Genomic DNA, 23,144 nt, shown 5'->3' on the forward strand with positions numbered 1-23,144 from the left:
ATTTGGATATATACCCTATTGTGGAATTGCCAGATCATATGGTAGTTCTATTTTCTATTTTTTGAGGAACTGTATTCTGTATTCTGTACTGGTCATTGTAATTTACAGTCCCACCAACAGTGTACAAGGGTTCTGTTTTCTCCACATCTTTACCAGCTTGTTATCTTTAGTCTCTTTGATAAGAGCCATTCTGGGTGAGGTGATATCTAATCATGGCTTTGATTTGCATGTCTCTTATGATTAGTGATGTTTAATGTTTTTCATAGACTTGGTCATTTTTATATCTTCTTTTGAGAAATGTCTACATTTATTGCTGATTTTTTAACTTTCTTGTTACTGAGTTTTTGAAATTCCTGATATATTCTGGATATCAACCCCTTGTCAGATACAGTTTACAAATATTTTCTCCCATTCTGTACACTGACACTTCACTGGGTTTTTTTTTTTTTGTATTTGTTGTTTTGTTTTGGTTTTGGTTTTGGTTTTCAGTATCATGGATTGAACCCAGAGACACGTAATCTCTGAGCCACATCCTAGCCCTTTTTTATTTCTTTATATTTTGAGATAGTCTCTCACTAAGTTGCTCATGACTTCTCTAAGTTGCTGAGGCTGGCTTGGAACTTGGGATCCTTCTGCCTCAGCCTCCCAAGCCACTGGGATTACATGTGTGTACCACCACACCAGGTGACCCTTCACTGTTGGTTGATTGTTTCCTTCACTGGGTAGAAGCTTTTCAGTTTTATTTAATTCAATTTGTCTATTTTTACTTTTGTTTTCTGTGCTTTTGAGGACTTCCACAAAATATTCTTGTCCATTCTAAAGGCCTGAAGCATTTCCCATTTTCTTCTAATAATGTCATTATTTCAGATCTTACACATAAGTCTTTAATCCATTTTGAATTTTTGTTTGTGTGTGTCTCTCAGAATCTAACCCAGGACCTGGCACATGCTTAACAAATGTTTTACCACTGAGCTAGACCCTAGACCCTTGAGATGATTTTTGTAAATGGTGACCTATAAGGGTCTAGGCTCATTCTTCTGAATGTAGATATCAATTTTCCCATCACCATTTACTGAGAAGACTGTCTTCTCTAATGCATATTTTTAAACATGTTGTCAAAAATCAGTTGGTTATAGATTCATAGGTTTACTTCCATACTGCACTGTTCCATTCGTTATGTGCCATTTTTTGCCAGTATCATGCTATTTTGATTACTGCAGGTTTGCGGAATGTTTGAAGTGAGGTAGTTTAATGCTTCCTACTTTGTTCTTTTTGCTCAAGATGACTTTGGCATAGTTTTGCTTGTTAGTAGTTTCATATAAAATTTAGTATCGTTTTCCCTGGTTCAGCAAAGAATGTCATTGGTATTTTCACAAGGATTTCATTGAATCTGTAGATCACTTTGGATACTATGGACATTTTTAACAATGGATTCTTCCAATCCATGAACAGCAGATATTGTTCTACATTTTGTGTCCTCCTTAATTTCTTTCATCAATGACTTATAATTTCATTGTAGAGATCTTTTGCCTCTTTGGTTAATTATTCCTAAGTATTTCTATTACTTTAATAGTTATTATAAATCAAATTGGTTTCTTGAATTCTATTGGTTTCTGATTTCTGTTTATTCGTTTGCATCTATTGAACCCCACTTGCATTCCTGGGATGAATCATTTGATGATGGTGACGGATCTTTTATACTCTGATGGATAGTGTGCCAGTATTTTGTTGAGGATATTTGTGCCTATGTTCATCAAGGATATTGGCCTGTAGTTTTCATTATTGTTGCATCCTTATCTGGTTCAAGGACTAGAGTAATGCTATCCTCATTGAATATGCTCTTCAGTTTTTTTGTTTGTTTTAATAATGGGGATTTGACTCAGGGGTACTTTACCACTGAACTACATCCCCAGATATTTTTTTTATTTTTTGAACTGGCCTAGAACTGAGATCCTCCTGCCTCAGCCTCCCTAGTCACTAGGATTACAGATGTGTGCCACCATGCCCACCTGGTGTGTTTGTAATAATTACTTTCTTCTGTATTTTTTGTAATTGCTCATGGAGAATTGGTGTTAATTCTTCTTTAAATGTTGGGTAGAATTCAGCAGTGAAGCCATCTCATCCTGGGTTTTTCTTTGGTGAGAACTTTTTATTACTGGTTCAATCTCATTATTTGATATTGGTCTGATTTTCTATTTCTTCATGAATCAATATTAGTTAGGAGTAGGTGTTTAGGAATTTGTCTTTCTATTTCTATGTGAATCAGTATTGGCAAGGGGTATGTATCTAGGAATTTGTCTATTTGAAATCACTTTTTGCATACAATTGTTCATAATAATCTCTAATGATCTTTTTTGTATTTCCATTGTCAATTATAATATCTCCCTTCTCATCTCTGATTTTATAAGTCTTCTGTCTCCTTTTCTTAGTTAAGGGCTTGTCTGTTTTGTTTATCTTTTTGAAGAACCATCTCTTTGTTTCATTGATCTTCTGTATATTTTTTAGTCTCCATTTCATTTATTTCTGCTCTGATCTTTATTATTTCCTTACTTCTACTAAATTTGAGTTTAGTTTGTTTTTGTTCTTCTAGTTCTATAAGACAATGCTAGGTTGTTATTTGGGAACTTTTCTGCTTTCTTAATGTGGGCATTGATAGCTATATATTCCCTCAGAGTACTGCTTGATGTGCCTCATAGGTTTTGGTTATGGTATGTTTCCATTTTCTTTTTTTTCAAGATTTTTTTCCACATTTTGTATTGGTTCTTTATAGTTTGGACTTAATGATAAGATTTATTGTTACATTTTTGTACATGTACGCAATATAACAATACAATTTGTCAATATCACTCTCCCAGCACTTCCCCCCCAACCGCTCCACCTCCCACCCCATTAGTCCCTTTCCTCTACTGATCTTCCATTGATTTTTTTAGAAGACCCACCCACACCTTTTTTTTTTTACCTTTTCCTCTCTAACTTCTGCATATGAGAGCGAAAACATATGACCCATGACCTTCTGAGTTTGACTTATTTCACTTAAGATGATGGTCTGTAGTTCCATTCATTTCCTGCTAATGCCATAATTTCATTTTTCTTTATGAAGGAATAAAATAAAAATTTTAAAAATTTCCTTCTTGACTTCTACCTTGATCCATTGGTTGTCCAAAAGTTGTTTAATTTCTATATATTTGTATATTTTCCAATATTTTTTCTTGTTATTGATTTCTAGCATTATCGCATTGTGGTCAGAAAAGGTATTTGATCCTTGATTTCAGCTTTTCTAAATTTGTTGAAACTTGCTTTCTGGCCTATCATATGATCTATCCTGAAGAATGTTTCATGTGCTGATGTGTATTGAGCAACTGCTGGATGCAGTGTACTATAGAGGTCTGTTAGGTCCATTTGGCCTAGAGTGCAACATGACTGTGCTGTCTGGATGATCTATCCATTGCTCAAAGTGGGATGTCAAAGTCACCATTATTGTGTTGGGGTCTCTCTCTCTCTCTCTCTCTCTCTCTCTCTCTTTAGGTCAATTAATATTTGCTATATGTATTTGAGGTGTTCCAATATTAGATGCACATGTTAATCAGCTTTCCATCACTGTGACAAATACCTAAGATAAACAATTTTAAAGAAGAAAAGACTATTATGACTCATGGTTTCAGAGGTTTCAGTCCTTGGTCATTTGGCCCATCACTTTTGGACCTGTGGCAAGGTCAAGCATCATGGTGAGGAGCAAAGCTGCTCACATCATAGTAGCCAGGAAACAAAGAGAAGCAATGGACAAAAGAGAGGGAAAGTGGCCAGGGTCTCTGATGACCTAACTTCATCCATTATGGTCTCATTTCCTAAAGTTTCTACCACCTCCCAATAGCACAATGAACTGGGGACCAAGCTTTCAAAACAAGCATTGCACAACTTTTCAAATTCAAACCATACAATGCCTACATATTTAGAATTGTTATTCCCTCTTGCTGAATTGACTCCCCTTTATTAATATAGTAATGACCTTTCTTGTCTCTTTTTATTTCTTTTAATTTAAAATCCATTTCATATATTATAAGTATGCCTACTCGTACTTTCTTTTAGATTCCTTGTGCATGGAATATCTTATTTCCATCTGTTGCTTTCAGTCTATGTGTGTCCTTAGAGATGAAGTGAGTTTCTTAAAAACAACATGTAATTGGGTCTTTTTTTTGTCCATTCAGTCACTCTATGTCTTTTAGAGAATATAATCCATTTATATTCAAAGTAATCATTGATAGGTAAGTTCTTACTACAGCCATGCACAACTTATTTTCTAGTTTTGTTGTAGTTCCTTTCTCCTTCCTCTTAAGCCTAACCTTGGTGGTTAAGTGAATTGCTTTAAGTGTGTTTTGATTCCTTGATTCCTGCTTATTTTTGGTTTATCTATTATAGCTTTTTTTTTCTTTGTGGTTTACTATAAGATTTACAAGAAATTTTGATTTCAAAAAGTTATTTTGAAATGATACCAGATTAACATGATCACCAAAGCTAAGAATAAAAACAAAAAGGAGAAAATATACTAAGAAAACTCTAATTGCATTTTGAATTTGGGTATTTATTCTGCATCTTTCTATATGCTTATATATAACATATTGATGTATTATTATTTTAACTTTTTAGTCTTCATATGAAAGATGTGACATGTTTTATGGATCAATACTTTTAGACCATTCTGCATTTGTTTGTATAATTATCTTCCAGTGAGTTACATCTTTTTATGTTTTGTTCTTACTCAGTAATGCCTCTTTCAGTGCAAAGAAATTTTTTTAGTAATTCTTGTAGAACTGGTGTGGTGGAGATATATTGCCTCAGCTTTATGTGTCTGGAATGTCTTTATCCCTCTTTCATTTTAAAAGATAACTACTGGGCACAATATTCTTGATTGACAGTTCTTTTTCCTACAGTACCATGAAAATCTCATTCCACTCTCTCCTGGCCTATAAGGTTTCTACTGAGAAGTCTGCTGTTTGAAGAATTAGGACACCCATATGTATTGTTTCTTTTCTCTTGAAGCCTTGAGAATCTTTACTTAATCTATCACCTGGAAGAGACTGATTATACAATTTCTTAGGGTACACTTGGTTGAGTTATATTAGACTGGTGATTTTTATCTTCCTGTACCTGACTATTTGTATACTCAAGATTTGGGGAGTGTTCTGATATTATTTGTTTGAATAAGTTTTCTTCCTCTTTGACATTCTCAAGTCCTTCTTCAATCCCAGTAACACAAATATTGCTCTTTTAATCTTTCCCAAATTTCCTGTAAGCATTCTTTGTTCCTCTTCACCTCTTTTTTCTCCTCCAACTGTGTATGTTCAAGTAGCCTGTCTTCAAATTCACTAATTCTTCTTTGTTTGATCTACCCTGTTATTTATGTCTTTTGGTCACACTTCTGTCACATTTTTAAAAATTTCACTGAGTGTATTTTTCAGCTCAAGAATTTCTATTGATTTTAATTGCTTCCATTTCTTCATTACATTTCTTGTTATACTATTGAAACATTTATTCTGTTTTCTTTAAGTTCATTGAAATTTCCTTAAAACAGCTGTTTTAATTATTTGAGGTTTCTCTCATACTGATTACTGACTGGTCAGTTTCTGGGATCTATTTTGAGTACTAAATGAGCTCATAGTTTCCTGAAAACTCTAGATGGCTGTTGTGGCATGCAGTGTCTTCTGGGCATTGAAGGATTGGGTAGGTATTCCAGACTTCCTAATCTGACTTGACTGTGCCTATATTTTTCAGAAATTTGAAGAAAGCTGCTTTATTTCTCTGAACCTACAGTCACTTCCATTTTCTCAGCATTGGATGGTTCCCAAGTTCAGATTTACTCACCACTATTGGTGAGTTTGTCACTGTTTCTGTAGTAGAGGGCAATCCAAGCCCAGGTTTGTCCCAGATACGCTGCTGGTTGTATTTTTCAAAAGAAACAAGAGAGTACTTAGGAATAGTAGTCTGTCCCCACAGGCTTCTCCCTGGGACCAGGTTAGGCCCAATGTCTTGTTCACCATTAACTGGTCTATAATCAGATACCATAGATTCTGTTTGTCAGAATCACTGTGGATGCACCAGCCGCAGACTCTAACTAGACACAGATAGATACTAGCTGGAATATAAGTCCATTAGAATATGGGTCACATATGTTCCCTGGCACTGAAGCTGCTCCAAAGGTTCCATCCATACACAGGATCAGTAATAGGGGCTATTAGGATCTATCCAAGTTAGGTTTCCCTTGCCTAGCACTAAATTACAGGGCAAAGTTGTGCTTACTACACTGTTGTACTCCAGCAGATGGGATCTTGTACCATCTGTGTTGCCTGAGGTTGGGGTAGGTTTGTGAAGGCAGTTCCTTTTGTCTAAACAAGGCTGATACTAAGATGGATTGCATTTGAGTCTCGTAGGCATGGGGTCCTGCACAGCCTTGGTAGGTATCAGGGTCACTCCAAGGCTGGAACTGCTGGTGCTGAAACTAGCTCTGTCCCACCAGCTTACAGATCTCTGCCTAATGATAGAACTGGTCTAGAAACTCTTCAAGCCCTAACCTGTGTATGGGGTTATTAGTTTCTATCGTGTGCTGGGTCTTACAACAGTGGGCCTAATGTTGGGCTCCAAGACAAACCCTGAGCTAGCCTTCTTGCCCTGCTCCACCAGTGGTGATTCCTGTTCCCTGCTTGCCATGGATTTGGAAGAGAGGTGGGTGTGGAGATATTCAATGTGTCTTTTTGGTTTGTTGTACTAAAAGCAGGTGCTATGCTCTGTCACCTGTCTTCTTTAACTCTTATAAGATAGTTTGGCGTGCGCATAACTGATCTACTTGGTATGCCTGTGGAAGAGACCTCCCCAGAGGATCTTTCTTAGCCATCATCTTGTTCCACCTAGATTGGGATTAGGTTTCAACATGCGTATTGGGGGACATATAATTATTTGATTATAGCATTCTCCTAGGTCATTCACTAGAGCAGTGTGGCATGGCAAAGTGGTGAGGAGAAAAGGATTCCCTCTATATTCTTGACAAAAATAAAACTGGGTAGCCAAACACTCATTGTAGCTGAGTGTCTGCCTAAAGGTATGTAGCATTGTAGGATTAGGCTATTGAAAATGTTTTGGGGGGAACACCTGTGAAGGTGGGGAGAGAAGATGGGAGAGACTTAGGTCACAGTGCAGGTAATCCGTGATGATTGGGAACAGAAGCAGGATTGGGTAAGAAGGATTTCAAACAACAGCACAGTTCCAGTAAAGTTCAGACAAGCCAGTGGAGGGTCCTTGAACCAAAGTCACCCATAAGCAGGAGATCTTAGCCTCATTTGGCATGGTACCACGTTCTAACCTTTGGTAGTTGTGGCTGGGAAGACCATTCCTGAGTCCCTGGAAGGCAGTTGTCAGCTACAGAAATAGAGGTAGATGTAGAATTAGACTAACCACTTTAGAAAAGCAAAGCCAAAACTGGCCTTGACTGGTGTGTAGCTAGACTGAACTTCTTGTTGTTTTTCTACTTAGCTTTAGATTGTTGGCTTTTCCCCTTCCCCTTGTTTTTATTTTATTTATTTATTTTTTTTGTTTTCCACTTCAGAATTTTATTTGTTCTAATTGGCTATACATGACAGTAGAATGCATTTGAAACATTGTACACAAATGGGAGCAATACTTCTCATTCCTCTGGCTGTACGTGATGCTGAGTCACCACAGTAGTGTAATCACAGGGTAATAATATTTGCCTCATTCTACCGCCTCCCATTCTCACCACTCCAACCTTCCTCTCACTCTCTCTGCATAATGCAAAGTTCCTTCATTCTTTCCTACCCCCACACTATAGATCAGCATCCACTTATCAGAGAAAATATCAGCCTTTGCTGTGGGGGGATTGGCTTATTTCCTTAGCATAATAGTCTCTACTTCCATCCATTTACCTGGAAAGGCCATAATTCATTCTTTAAACTTTAATAATATTTCATTGTGTATATGTACCATATTTTCTTTATCCATTCATTTGTTGAAGGGCATCTAGGTTGGTTCCAGTTTTGCTGTCGTGAACTGAGCTGCTATAAACATTGATGGGCTGTGTCAATGTAGTATGCTGATTTTAAGTCCTTTGTATATAAACCAAGGAGTGGGATAGCTGGGTCAAATGGTGGTTCCATTCCAAGTTTCTTAGGAATCTCCCTACTACTTTCCATAGTGGTTGCACCAATCTGCATTCCCACCAGCAATGTATGAGTGTACCTTTTTCCCCACATCCTCACCAACATTTATTATTGCTTGTATCTTGATAATAGCCATTCTGACTAGAGTGAGATGAAATCTTAGTTTTGATTTGCATTTCTCTAATTGCAAGAGATGATGAACATTTTTCATATGTTTGTTGATCAAATGTATTTTGTATTCAGTGAAGCGTCTGTTCAGTTCCTTAGCCCATTTATTGATTGGATTTTTTTTGGTGTTAAGGATTTTGTGTTCTTTATATTTCCTGGAGGTTAGTGCTGTATCTGAGGTTCATGTAGTAAAGATTTTTTTTTCCAATTCTGTAGGCTCTGTCTTCACATTATTGATTGTTTCCCTTGCTGAGAAGAAGTTTTAAGTTTGAATCCATTCCATTTATTGATTCTTGATTTTACTTCTTGCACTTTAGGAGTCATGTTAAGGAAGTCAGATCCTAAGCTGACAAGATGAAGATTTGGGCCTCCTTTTCCTTCTATTAGGTGCAGAGACTGTTTCTAGTGCCTAAGTCTTTGATCCACTTTGAGTTGATATTTTGCTTGGTGAGAGATAGAGGTTTAATTTCATTTGTTACATATGAATAGGCTATCTTTCCTCCAATGTATATTTTTGGCACCTTTGTTAGACAAAAATAACCATATTATGTGGGTTTGTCTCTGTGTCTCCTATTTTGTACCATTAGACATGTCCATTTTGTTGCCAATACCATGCTGGTTTTGTTACTATGACTCTGTAGTATAGTTTAAGGTCTGGTACTATGATGCCTCCTGCTTCTTTCCTTTTGCTAATAATTGCTTTGGCTACTCTGGGTCTCTTATTTTTCCAAATGCATTTTATAATTGCTTCTCTAGTTTTATAAGGAATGTAATTGGGATTTTAATAGGAATTGTATTAAATCTGTATAACACTTGGTAGTATGACCATTTTTGACAATATTCATATACCTATCCAAGAGCATGGGAGATCTTTTCATTTCTAAGTCTTCTTCAATTTCTTTCTTTAGCATTCTATAGTTTTTCATCACAGAGGTCTTTCACCTCTTCTTTTAGATTGTTTTCCAAGTTTTTTTTTTTTTTTTTTGAGGCTATTGTGGATGGGTAGTTTTCCTAATTTCTCTTGCAGTGGATTCATTGCTTATGTATAGAAGTGCATTTGATTTATGGATATTGATTTTATATTCTGCTACTTTGCTGAATTTGTTTATTAGTTCTAGAAGTTTTCTGGTGGAACTTTTTGAATTTTCTAAATATGGAATCATGTCATTGACAAATAGCAACAGTTTGAGTTCTTCTTTTTCTATTATTATCCCTTTAATTTCTTTAGTCTGTCTGATTGCTCTGTCTAGAGTTTCAAGGAATATTGAATAGAAGTGATGAAAGATTGCATCCTTGTCTTGTTTCAGTTTTTTAGAGGGAATGCTTTTAATTTTTCTCCATTTAGAATGAGTTGGCCTTTGTCTTAGCATAAATAGCTTTTATAATATGAGGTATGTTCCTACTATCCCTAGTTTTTCTAGTGTTTTGAACATGAAGAGGTGCTGAATTTTGTCAAATGCTTTTTTCTGCATCTGTTGAGATAATATGTTCTTGTCTTTAAGTCTATCGAGTGATGTATATGTTTATTGATTTCTGTTGAACCAACCTTGCATCCCTGCTCCTCTAATCCCTTGTCTAAGACGCAAAACTGTATACACTTAGAAGTTTAAATTAATTGACTGATAGGCTTTAGTTTCCATCCTAAGCATTTAAAGTTTTGCAGATCTTAAAGGGGAGAGAGACTGGAGAGACTAAAGCTATTTGAAATATAACTGAACTGAATATTTGTTCTCTTAATTCCTCAATAGAGAGTCAAATTTTTGTCTGTTGGCGCCTCAGACCCACTAATCATCAGTTGTCTTAGTGTCACAGAATTAGAGAACATGAATACTGAAAGAGACTTTGGATGTTTTCTAGCTGGGGAAACTGGTTCTGAAAGGGAAAAATAAACCAATATTCCTTATGAACAACAGGTTGCAAAATTTCTCAACAAAATACTAACAACTGAATCTAGCAACATATAAACATAATTAACGCCATGACCTCTAGTGGGATTAACCCGGAATGCAAGACTGGTTCAACCTTTGAAAAATAAATCATGTATTTCACCATATTAAAAGACAAAAAACACATGCTATTCTCAATAGGAATGTAAAAGGAGACTTTTTTCAAGTTTGCACAGCTAATGGCAAATCCCAGACTACAGCTCAGGTCACCTGACTCCAGGCCAGACCTCCGCATACTATGAGTACAGGGGTGGAACCAGCCCTTACAAAATATGTACGCTACACTGAGCCCCGTACTGTACCGAGGGCTTTATTTTTGTCATTCCATGCTGTCCTCACAATGGCTGCTTGTTGTCTCTACTTTCTGCATGTGGATACTGAGGCTTAGAATGATAATGCTACTTGCTTGAGGTTGCACAGCTGTCAAGTATGTTGAAGAGCTAAGCCTAGACCCCCAGGTTTCCTGCCTCTCCATCTAGCATTTTCTAGTGCCCTTCACTGCTCCTTTCACTGACATCACCACAGGTTCACATGGTTGTAATAGTTCTCAGACTACCTACTGCCCAACTGAGTAGATGGGTTTTTTTTTTTTCCTGAAAGTAGATGGAGTGTCCTGCAACTTCTCTGAGGAATAGCCCCCTGTACCAATGTGTGACAAATCTCAGGGCCTAGGCTATTCACCTTGAGATAATCCTGGCTAAGTGATCATTAGATCTGCTAATTACTAGAGTATCTGTGCCAGGACCGAAGTACCATAAGCAAGTAACACTAGGGAAACCAGCAGTCAAATGGCAGGAGGTAGAAGACAGTGAGGAGATGAGAGGAAGAACAAGGCTGTTCTTCGCTCTGGGAGAACCTGGCTTGGTCTTGCAGAACCTGGCCCAGTGAGAGCTCTTGGCTCCTGATGGGACAAGACGGGAGGAAACAGACTGGAGATTAAAAGGGAGAGAGATGCAGCAGGTCCAGCACCCAGAGTCCCTTTTGGAACTGAGACCTGGACATCTCAGATGGAACTGTGCTGAAGGTCTACTGAGTCTGTCTTCCTCTGGATGTACATAGTAGGGGACTTACTAAACCCCAGAGGAGTCTCTCCTGTCACGATTTGGGATGTTGCATTATAAATGATCAGCTTCCTGAGACTGCACTGCTCTCACTGTTGAAGAAAGTTGGGGACAGTATGCCTGATGCTGTGCCCCAAAAGAACTCCCAGAGTCTTTGGACTGCAGCCAAAGAGAAGGAGGCCTGTCACTGAGCTACCATGCCTCTATGTGGTTTACCATCAGGGAATCCTTCATCCTCACCCATCCTGCTCCCCTGTTACTAATGTGATCCTCCAAAGCTTCTGGCCTCTCTTCCAAAATCCAGTCTGAAGAGGTTCACTCTAGAGTGAAGTACATAAGCTATGGGCCATTTGCAGGATCACAACCCTGGGAGTGAAGGTGGGGGTACAATGACTTTCCCACCACCAGCCTGCCTGTTGAACTCAGAAGTGAGGCATGTCCCCCATTATTTACTCTCAATGAGAAGTTGAAAGAGGCCAGCTCATTTGAAACCTTTCTTCTCATCTTACTCATGCATTTCTCTACTCTTACTTTATAACCCATTTTACTGGGCTGTGTATCAAAGCTGCATATTCAAACTCTGCCCTTCTTTTCTCCCTCACTAAGTTTCAGACCATGGAAAGTGGATGCCTTTGTGATAAATGAGTCAAAACAAGGTGTCCCTGGACTAATAATGAGGAATGCTAAATTGTAATCTCCTATGATATGGGGTCAGGCCCTTGACGTGCCATGAGCCTCCGTGTCCCACTGTGTTAGTCAGCTTTCCATTACTGTAACAAATACCTGCGATAAATCAGCTTGTATGGAGACGTTTACTTTGGTTCACAGTTTGGGAAGTTTCAGGTTAGAGACTGATTGTGCCCACTGCTTTCAGCCTTGGCAAGTACAGTACACTCATGGTGACTCTGTGTGGTAAGACAAGGCCCTTTCACCACATGGCTGACTATAAAATGTGAGAAGAAGGAAGAGGCATCCCAATGACTAAAACTTCCCACTAGACCTCACCTCTTAAAGGTCTCATCCACCTCCCAATGACACCAAGCTGAGACCAAGCCTTACTACATGGCCTTGGGGGTACATTCCAGATCCATACTGTAGCACCACATAGCAAGTGGGGTATTCAAAGCAGTCAGTGTTTCTCAGATGGGTGGCACTCCAGGGCTTCATGCCCAGAGACTGATTCCCTGCCAAACAGTGGCACTAGTTCTTTCAGACTCTCTGACTCTCTCTTTGATTTGTATGGTGATCTGGAGCAAACCTGGGACCTCCGATTCATCCACAGAGAATGAAGACTTGAGCAAGTGATCCCTGCCCAAGTCATAAAAGTGTTAGGGCAGTAAGGAGAGGAGCTGGCCCAGTGAGACAGATGGGTTCCATGGAACAGGCAGGTGAGGCTTCCATTGGCAGAAGAGCAGGCAATATTCCTCCCCATAAAGGTAGAAAGAAAGATGAGTACACAGGTGGCCACCAGAGAGAGTAGCAGCAAAGCCTGGGGTAGTTTGTGGTCCAAACAGCAACTCAAATATCCATGTGGAAAAACCTGGGAAAAGAAGACAGGACCCAAATCCTAAACCCTGAAAGGATTCCTGACAAGACCTCAAGACAGCTGACACCCAGCATGCTCTAAATCTGCTGGGAGCACACTGAATCAGGGCATTGCAGCCTTCACCCACTCTTAATTCCCTGTGCCTGGAGCAGTCCTGAAAAGAACTATGATTTGTAGCAGAAAAACATGTCAATGAGCCCCAAATTCCAAGCAACCTTTCCAGAGGAATGATGCTTTTATCTAAACTTGGGTTGCTTCCCTGACATAGCACCATATTTTTCTGCTATCACGATTCCTGGTTTCGTCTAAAGGGAATCTGCTTGGATAATACTGTACATACAGACAAAATGATAAAGCATGTAATACTAAAACTAACACCCACATAACCCATCTACCAGGTCAGAGATAAAACCTATACTGATTTCCAAGTGCTGACTCTACAAATACACCCTGAGACTCTGAGGAGCTTTGAGCTTCATCTTAGTCCTTATTCTTTGCCACATGCTTTAGGTAGTTATATTCTGCATAGACTTCCCATTGATGGCTTGTCCCCACAATTTTGTTTTGATCCTTATTAGTTTCAGTTTTACACAGGGAACTGGTCCTTTTAGACTACATTTTATGACGTTCTGATTGCTAGACTAATATGTGCTTTTTGTACTCAACTTGAAAAAAAATGCAGAAAACAACCTCATATGTAATAAAATATATAAAGATGAATATATAAATAACCTAAGGATAGCTATTATGAACATGTTGGAATATAGTATTTCACTAACTTTTTCTATACAGAAATGTATATCACATTGTTGGTATTAATCTGTGTATATAGCCTTTCCCCATTACTGGAAAATATAACAGATATAGAAAAGTGTGGAAGATCCATGTGTAACATAGAAGAGTGAAAAATGAAAGACCCAAGTTAGCACTGATCAGGTCGAGAAATAAAATGTTGACAGCCACTAAGTAGACCATGTATGGCCCTCTCTGCCACAGCCTCCTGTCATGGAATAGCCACTATCCTCATTCTAAGATCATCATTCTCTTTATTTTCTACATATGTTCATTGCTTATAAATGGACTCTTAAAAAACTGAGTGACCAACACAACTAAGGGTACAAGGCTTCTAGAAGAAGGAAAGCTGAGCTGCCTCTGACCATCCATCCCCAATTGTCTCTTAGATATGTCAGTAGCTAAAGGCACCTTGAACCTGGGAGTGTACAGAGCTCACCACCATTGGGATGCCTGGCGTAGTTATAGACATGGTGCTACACATACAAAGAAATGGGTCAGAGGGATTTGGCCACTTTCTGGGTTTACCTTCATGGCGTTGTCAGAGCCTGCCTTCAATTCCTTCAGCTCCCAGAATGCAGAACATCAGCTGATCCAGTGAGCAGGAACCTATAAGGCACAGTGCGAAATTCACCAGCAAAAGTCAAATCGGAGCTCTGATCTCCGCCAGAGTTGGGAGAGGCAGTTACCCAGGGACACAGAGTCAGGAGGGGTTCAGAAATCTACCTGCTCCTTAAACAGCTTTCACTAACCCCTATTACATCGGCCACCACCCCTTTCCACTTCACCTTCCATTTCCAGAGATAATGAGGCTCCTAGGTTCTGAGCTTGATGAAGAATCTGTCATATAGACCAAATTTCTTTTCAACTTCCTGTTCTGCCCACTTGTGATTTAGATTCCTTGAGGCTGTGTAGTCAGAGAACCCTGCTCTATTGACTTTTTTTTTCTTTTGGGATGGGTCCTCACTGTGTTTTCAGGATGGCCTCCAACTCCTGGGCTTCAGCAATTCCCTGTCTCAGTCTTCCAGTAGCTGGAACTATAGGGACACGCCACCATGCCTGGCTAAGTGTATGTACATATAGCTTCATAAATTATGGCACTCTTTCCTCTTCTGCTCTCTGGGATCTTTTGTTAAAAACAAAGCAAAATATAAACCTTTACTGCAGTTCTATTGGGGGCTCTGAGAAGGAATGATTTAAATGCATGCATTAAAGTCTGCTGGTCTAAATCCGGAAGTCTCCAAAGGAAATCCTGCCGCTCCTTCCTTGTTCTAGAACGTGTTGGTTAGTTATATGGCTTCTCTGGAACCCTAGGGCCTATCCACAGTACTTACTGTACCCAGCAGGTGCACTGGGGGAACGTGAGACTGGAAGGGAGACAAGGGTAGGGAGTACCATCTTTAGTATTTGTGACTAAAAGCCTGACTTTTTTGAAAGTCGGACCCAGGTTCTGCATCCAGCTCTGCCACTTACCTATCATGTGAATTTGAGCTAGTTAACCATCAGAAAAGAAATGTCATTTGATCGACTCTGACAAAGTGAGAACTTGTGCCTGATGGCGTGTTTTTCTGTCTTTATTTAATTTAGAAAGGAAAACTACTTATCACACATCCTATAAGTGTGTGACCAAAATAAAAAGTTGTTAGGGACATTGTAACTTCTACAGATTTCCAACATAATTAACTTCGGTAAATCGATCTCTGCTTTGGGATAGATACTCATAGGGTATCATCTCTTTCTTTTCTTTATTCTGTTTTCTTAGAACTGGGGATTGCATTGGTCTGCAAAGTGCCTGCTCCCATACTGCTACTTGAATTAATGGCTCCAGGCCCACTCTTGACTGTTCCCACACATTGGGGCATCTGCCACTGAACATTCCAAGTGCCATCTGCATTGTTTTTTCTGCCTGATGAACTACTGAGGCACTGCAAGTGTATGCTAATATTGATAGGAGGGGTCCTGTTTCTGGACCCATCACTAATATCTTGCAAGTACATGAAGCTTCCAGGGATTCCTGAGCAACACTTAAAAAGATTTTATTTTCTACAAATAAGCCCCATCCGTGCTTTTAGGTCATCATGGAGCAGGCAAGGCATCAACTATGTGTATATTGGGTTTTAAAAACCAATGTGGCTATAGAATATGGTTTGGATCATCAGTGCAAGATAAAGGATGTGAATTGTAGAAAGCCACGTTTCTGCACTTATCCCCCCAGATGACCTTGCTCCAAGACAAATTGGAGCTTGATGAAACAAAGCTGGCAGATGGCCAGTGAGCCCAGCTCTGGGCTATGAATCACCCCATGGGGAAGGGAACTGAATTCTCTGGTTGGTACTAACACCATCAGAATAGCAAAGAATCTCTTTCACGAGTACATTGAGTTCACTTGCTACGAATATTTCATGTTCTTTTTAATTTTATCTTGGCTTGGGTAGGTTTTTGGTTTTGTTTTTTGTTTATTCATTGTTTTTGGAAGAGTGAGGGTCATCTGTAAACTCTTCAGTGGTTGGGTATCTTCGTTAGCTTATTTTAAATATTTATAACTTGCTCTTAAGTATTTGTGCTGGAGCCTCACTTGTAACTCTCCGCCTTGTTTTTCCTAATGGCACATTATAACAATTTCTCTATTTCAAAATTTGTTTTCCATATGCCAATGGTAGTGCCTGAACACATATGTGTGGGTCTTGGACTGATGCAAACCTGGGTCTGCATCCTGTTCTGCTGCTAGCTAGCTGTGGTGACTTTGGGCAACATAGTTCAACCTCTCTGGGCCTCAATGCCTTCATCTGTAAAGTAAGGACTGTAATTAGTCCCTACTTTAGAGACCGCTGTTTATAAGAATTGAATAAGACCAAATATTTCAAGCACTTGTGTTAGTACCTAAAGTAGAGCAAATGCTTAGTAAATTTCATGGCAGTTGCATTTTTATTGCTTTTTTTTTCAAATAATACATCCAGATATCTACTGACTATCATCCATTAGAAATACTTGCCCCTAGTAGGTGCCTCATAGTGTTTCGTTGCAGGGAATTGAATGAATCCAAGTGTATAGGCTTAGATGTGGAGGTGAGTGTTTTCTTTTCCACTGGGCTTTTCTTGACCCAGTTGATCACTCACAGCTCAGTATTAAGTAGGAGAATGAAGATGATGCTTCAGTAAAACAGCAAGTTCTCATCATGCAGGCTTTGGCCTGGTCTTTTGGACACCGCTTACTGCTAAACACTTGTGTGCTCATCAGGGTGTCAAGTCTCGAACGTCTACTCATCTGAGTTTTGAAGCTCTTACTGGCATAGATAATCAAAAGTGTTAGGTTATGTTAATGCCTCAGCTGAAGAAATTGGGTCATACATTCAATGCTGGTGTCGTGCCTCCCTTCTGAAGCTTGATGGAAAGGGAGCTCCTGTCCACCCAATCCTGAAACCTCGAGGCCCTGGCACGGTCAAGTTCAGGATTTGGCTGTTGGGAGATGTACACTTGACTGGTTTCGCACTCACCATTTGGTTTTTCAGACCCCCGCAGCGTGTCTGCCCACACAGAACTACAACCAGTGGAGTTGTGTGCTCTGTTGCCAGGGTGGGTGGGGTGGAGCAGGTGGGGAGGGATGGGATTTGGTCCATGAACCAGGTAATCTGACTAGCTTTATTCCAGCTTTCCACAAAATAGTAATGGCTCAAACTCCATGGATGGGCATTAAGTGGTCCAAAAAACCCCTAAAATTATATGTAAAATATGATGCTCTGAGAAGGGGGAGACACTACAGGGACATTTTCTGCTGAAAGACCGTAGCCTTTGACTGATCCTCAAAGGAGTCTGTGACCCCAAGACAAGCTAAGACCAACAAAGCTATTTGGTTTTCCTTCCCCAAACCAGTTGGTGTGTATAACCCACAACACCCAAACCACCCAACTAGGAGGTCAGGGCAGTGACAAATCAGTCCAGAAACTTTCGTAGCCAAGCAGCTGATGGATTGTTCAATCGGTTGTTGTAGACCCATGTAGACAAAGCCTGCAAGCTTGGGGAAGCCAGGTCCCCTCAGGTCAGCCTCGGGCGACAGCCCCCATCCTGCCAGGCCCTGGGGAATGAGTCCTTCCTGCCCGGCAGCTCCTTTGCTCATGAGCTGGCCAGAGTCACCTCCTCGTACAGCACCTCAGAGGCAGCGCCCTGGGGCGGCTGGGATCCGAAGGCCTGGAGGCAGGTGGCCCGCTCCACTACTGCCTAGCTGCGACGCCGCAAGGTAAGTCACTTCTCCCCAAGCCTCGCTTTCCTCATCTGTCAACTGGGCCACAGCCCCTGCTAAGCCTGCCCGCCTGCCTCACGGGGTTATTTGGGAGGACCACAGGAGGTGACAGCTCTGAAGGCAACCCCTAAAGCTCTGTGTGCCTCTGAGGGATTCTAGTACTTTCTGGCCCTCCTGTTTCTCTAACCCAAGCAAGCAGAATTCCAGGTATATCGGGCCTCAACCTCCATGGGAAATGAGTGGGGGAATGCCCAGGGTGCAGTTCTCTCTCCTCCCCCTGCGGACACCTTCTGGCATCCCATTTCTTTCCCTGCCTGCCCGTCCCTGCTACCAGACTGGGAGCCCAAGGGGAGCAGGGGCTGTGCTTCTGTACCTCCAAGTTCCCTACCGGTTTGATACTGAGTGAGGGCTCAGGAACCACCTCTCCTGCCAGCATTCTGCACCGCATGGTATTCTCTAACCCCGCTGAAGACTGGTAGTCCGGAGGGCAAGGAGAAGGGCATCCAAGCCAAGCCTGTCCAAGATGGTGAGAGTTTGAATCAACCTCTAGATTCGATTGTCTAGAAAGAATGGCTTGTGTGCCCCAAAGAGTTGCATTAACTGAGAGCAAGATGATGCATACCAGCCTTTACAGAGAATTTCATTGGGATGGTGGAGTTGTTGTTCCAGTGCATTAAATATCAGTGTGCACAGGATGTCCTTGCCCTATCTGCAGAGAGAGCTGGAGACGCGAGCATTTTCTAAGTGATAGTAATCAGAAGATGGCCATCAAGCCAAAAGGGCCTCCTGGGATTCTGGCCTTTAATGGAAATGCGTCTTTGGTACATACAGCCTCGTTCTCTTCGCCTGCTCGCCCTGCACTGGCAGAACAAGCAGTGCTTTCCATTCAAGGGCTATTGATTTCTCCCTCCTCAGAGTCACAGTACTCCTCAGCTGTTCACTCATCAAATGAAACCAGAAGAATATTGTCCAGCCCAAAGCTGCCAGGGAAACAACATGAGCAAAGAAGAATGGAGATGTCTTCCACTTGATATGTCGCCATTTGCACCCTGCTCTGTCCTGCCTGCCCTGGCCTCAGAAGCCACAAATGAAGGATATCGTGCCAGCTAGCTTGCCTGGAGAATTCTTTACCCCACTCATTATCTATCTGCCCAAGTAGCAGAGGCAAGGAAAGATGTGTGTCCCAACATTTCTCCAGGAACTTTAGAATTTGGACACTCTGGGCAGGGGGGACTTCCCCTCAGCACTTGTCACTACAGTACCTGTGAGTCTGAGCGAGACAGGAATAAGAAACATTTCGTTTCCTCTGCCCAAGGATCATCCCAGCATTTGAACCAGCCCTGCCAGGACCAGGCAGCCTCAAAACCACCAAGATGGAGGAGGAGTCAGAATGGTTTACACAGTCGTAAGTCGAGGAGAGAGTATAAGATGACTACATGGAGCTCAACCATTTGCTTTTGATAATATTTATTTTGTGACGCCCCTGATGACAGCTTCCAACTAGTTGGAGCCCAAGGGCAGCACTCTTCCTGTGGGGCAGGGCTCCACCTCCTGCACCACTGTCCAAAGGCACAAGAAAAGACCCCAGCGGTCCAATGCTGCTCCGGGTTTTGCCTACATAGAGAATGGTGTGTCAGGTTCTCATTCCCCCCACAGGCTCCATGCTCACCCAAGGTTCTGCCAGTGGTCTCTGTAGAGCATGATCCCTCTTTGACCTGATTGACTTGCATCCTGTCAGTCTGTCTATTGTAAGCCCCATAAGAGCAGAGGTACACAGTGACAACCCATGCTGGAAGCAGAGCCTGGCCCATAGCACACACATGATAAGGTTAGTCAAATGACTGGTAGAGGGGACTGAGTAGGCTGCCCTGTAAGCCCATCAAATCTTTGCACAGTTAGCTTCAGGAACCCCAGAGTCATTGAGTCCTATGTCCTTCTGGTGACACTCTGGCAGAGGAAGGCCTTCAGCCCAAGGCCACACACAAGGGCAGATATTAAGCAGGTTCCACCCCAAATCATGGTCCAGCAATACACAGGGAGAAGTAATCTGATAGGTAGCCATCACTCCCTGTGTTCTGGAGAATTGTGTCTAGGCTCTGAGAGGTAAGAGGAACCTATTAAACTTGCCTACTATTCATTATATGAAGCCCCCAGTTTCCAAAAGATGCTTGGAAAGAATTTTTTTGCCTAAGAGCACCCATACTATCCTCGAACTGGGCTTCTGGCAGCTGTGTCTAAGTTGGGTCTGTCTGTGGATCCTGTCTGGCCAGAGCCCATGGGTCTCAGGAGTGCCACCCCATAGGGGCATGGTAGCCCTCAGAAATCAGATCTCAGTGGTGTGGAAGTTCTCATGCAGTATGCCATCCTCCTGTCATGTCAAAGGAAAAGTCCCAAGGGCAAGAGTTGTTGCCAGTTCTCACTTCCATAATCTACAAAAGAAGGTGCCTTTCCTTGTGGAGTAATAAACAAACCCACCCTAGAGCTCATACCTACGGGACACACAGCCGAGTACCTTCCCTGCGCGGCAGGCTGGCACAAGGCAGAATGAGGTGGAATTCCCCTGTGGGGGGAAATAATCTTCCCCCTCTCTTCCCTCTCCCCTTTTTTCTTCTCCCCCTTCTCTCTGTCCCTCCTGTTCTCCCTCTTTTCTCCCTCTTCCTCCCCCCTCTCTCCCTTTCTCCCTCACTCTGTTCTCTGAGTCAGAATGCTTTCCTCTAGGGGATCGTGGTGTGAGTGACTTCAACCTGAATAGGAACAAAACCCAGGAACCCTTTGTGGGCACCTGTTTCTGTGTGATCCCGCTGCCCTCTGCCTCCCCCCAGTTGGAGAGTTCCTTTTCTGATTAAGTGGTTGAATTGTTAATTAGATCCTTTCCCTCTGCATGAAGCATCCAGGTGATTGTATTGGGGTGCACAGGAGACATGAGCATGCGGTGGCTGCTGGGTGAAGCTGGTACAGTGCCCAGCCTAGTCTGTTGGCATGCCCTGTGCTGTGGTTCACTGGTGCCAGCAGGGCAGCTACAGGATTTGGGTAGGCCTGGCCTTTTGCCTTCTGCTCCTGCTTGGCACAGAATTTAAGGCATTAGCCCTTCGATGAGCCCCCAGAGACTGGTGGGGCTGTACAGCTTCCTGAGCATCAATGTGAAGCTTCCTGAACCTGTCTGTGAATTGGCTAAGTGGGGCTGAGAGGAGGTGAGACAGAGGAAGGAGGTGGCCTTAGTACTCTGAGACTTCCTGCTGGCTTCCAGCCCACCAGGGTGGCCAACATGGGAGAGGCACACAGGGCCCACTATCAATGTCCCTGGAACAATAGGATCAAGCGTATGACAATTGTAGCCTTAGAAAATTGAGTCCTTTGATGACTGTCTCCATAACTTTGCTTATAAAAAGTCACACGACCTGGGCCATCCTTCACAAGAAGGCAGAATGTGAGTGTCCTGTCACTAAGCAGCAATTTTCAGCCACCATTTCCTCCTGGTCATTGAAACCATTTGTCATTTCCTGTTTTCTCCATTTTCCAACGATTCTAATTGTCAGTGTCAAAAGGCAACAACTGTTTTCTTGTGGCTTATCTTTGGAGCACATTGATTCAGAACAAAGGATTGGAACCTCCATCTGCAAAACAAGGAAGTAGCCTCCTCGGGAGGGCTGGATAGACTGCCCTGGCCCCCTCTGCCAGGGAAAAGAGGAATGGCAATATTTCTGAACCCCTAATTTGCTGAGGGTCCCACAGGCACAGGGTTCCTGCAGAGCGGCTGCCAGCGTGGCTGGCTGGGCAAGGGCACTGTTTGACCTTGGCAAGTATCTATAGCAATGCAGCTGAGCAGATTTTCTCCTTAAACTCTGGATGCACTGGAATTCTCGCTTCTGTGGATGAAGACTCACGAGTATCCCCTTTGTCCCTATAACCCTGGACTTGGTGTGAAACACACTCTCATTCAGCAGGTGGTACTGGGGACCTCCACTCTGAATTCTGCCCAGCCCAGGCTTTCCTTGTTTTCTATGCCCCTAGGCAGACTTCCTCTGGCACATCCTTCCCTTTACACTTTTCCGACCTCCCCTGCTTTTTCTTGGGTCACATTCTCTAACCTCCATCTGCCCCTGTCCCAGCCCTGTATTACTGTGATACTAGACGAAATTGATGCAGCAACCAGTGGGTATAGAGATTAGGTCTGCAGTTAGGAGGCATTGCACTTCCTGTCCAAGTCTCTTTGGGCAAGTCATTTACCTTCTGTGAGCCTCCAATGTCACATCAGTAAGCTGGGGACTCTGGATCTATCCCAATGTTCTCAGGCTGATCTAAGAAGCAATGAGAAGAACATAAGTGAAGGACTGCCTTCAGAAATGCCTACCACCCTGAGCATCTCAAGCAGATCTGGAGGCCATGACTTGGCAGTCATGTGACCCTTATGCGCCTTCGTGTACCCATGCAGCATTTTTTTCTGAGATGACAGGAAATAATGGGTGTGAAGTGCTCTGGACAGTGAGCACTTGCAAAAGTAAATGTACCCAACCCCGCCCCACCGGTTCTTTAGCAGGAAGAACCGTGGGTCAGCTGAGAAGCAGCCCCCTCCACCCATGTCCCAGCAGCCCTTGCTGTGGGAGGAGACAAGAGCCAGGACAGGAAGCAGGGTAAGGGTGGGATGGAAAAGCAAAGCCCAGGCTGGGGAAATCGCTGCTGGTGTAGTCTTCCCGGTGCCATGTGTTTGTCCTCTCTGCCTTGCCAAGGAGCTGAGGCCAGGAACTGCTGCCAGGCCTGAGAGCCGGGCACACTCCCAAGCGCCGGCCCTCTGCCCCGCCTGCTCCCACGCCAGTCCCACTGAATGCAGAGAGGGGCTGCCCTGGGGAGCCCTTTGCTAGGAAAGCAGACACTACGTAGGCAGCTCATATTGTACAGTTGAGACTTCCGTCAGCTGGGGTGGACACAGGTCAGAAGGTATTGGTTGATGCACTTGCAGACAGGCATCTGGAGAAAGGGGGAGAGATGGAAGCAGGTGAGCAGAGGGTGAGCCCTGGACTGAGGTCAGATGTGGATCACAGTCACCACCTGACCCTGGCTGGCTGAGGGGCTTAGTGATTGGTGCCTTTTCCTGCCTCAGGGTCTTCATCTGATCCTCTCCTAGCTGTGTTCTTCCCCTTTGCCTGTGGCCTATCCCACACTGATTTGCTGTTTTTCATGCTCCTGGAAGACTTCCTCTGCACATCCATCCCTTGCACTTTTCTGCCCACCC

General features: G+C 42.4%; 1 protein-coding gene across 4 annotated transcripts in view; it reads left to right on the top strand.

Moving 5' to 3' along the window:
• The window catches only part of Mamld1 (mastermind like domain containing 1), a 110,026-nt gene that overhangs the window by 82,960 nt on the left and 3,922 nt on the right, over positions 1–23,144 (top strand). Inside the window, exon 4 of one of the 4 annotated variants that reach the window (XR_007106342.1) lies at positions 17,666–17,908. The exons of the other annotated variants lie outside the window; for them this stretch is intronic. The gene's annotated coding sequence lies outside the window, so the exon portion shown is untranslated. The remainder of the gene's footprint in view (positions 1–17,665; positions 17,909–23,144) is intronic. 4 annotated transcript variants of the gene reach the window in all.

The sequence above is a fragment of the Sciurus carolinensis genome, chromosome X (assembly GCF_902686445.1).
Source record: "Sciurus carolinensis chromosome X, mSciCar1.2, whole genome shotgun sequence".
In the NCBI taxonomy this organism is placed as follows: domain Eukaryota; kingdom Metazoa; phylum Chordata; class Mammalia; order Rodentia; family Sciuridae; genus Sciurus; species Sciurus carolinensis.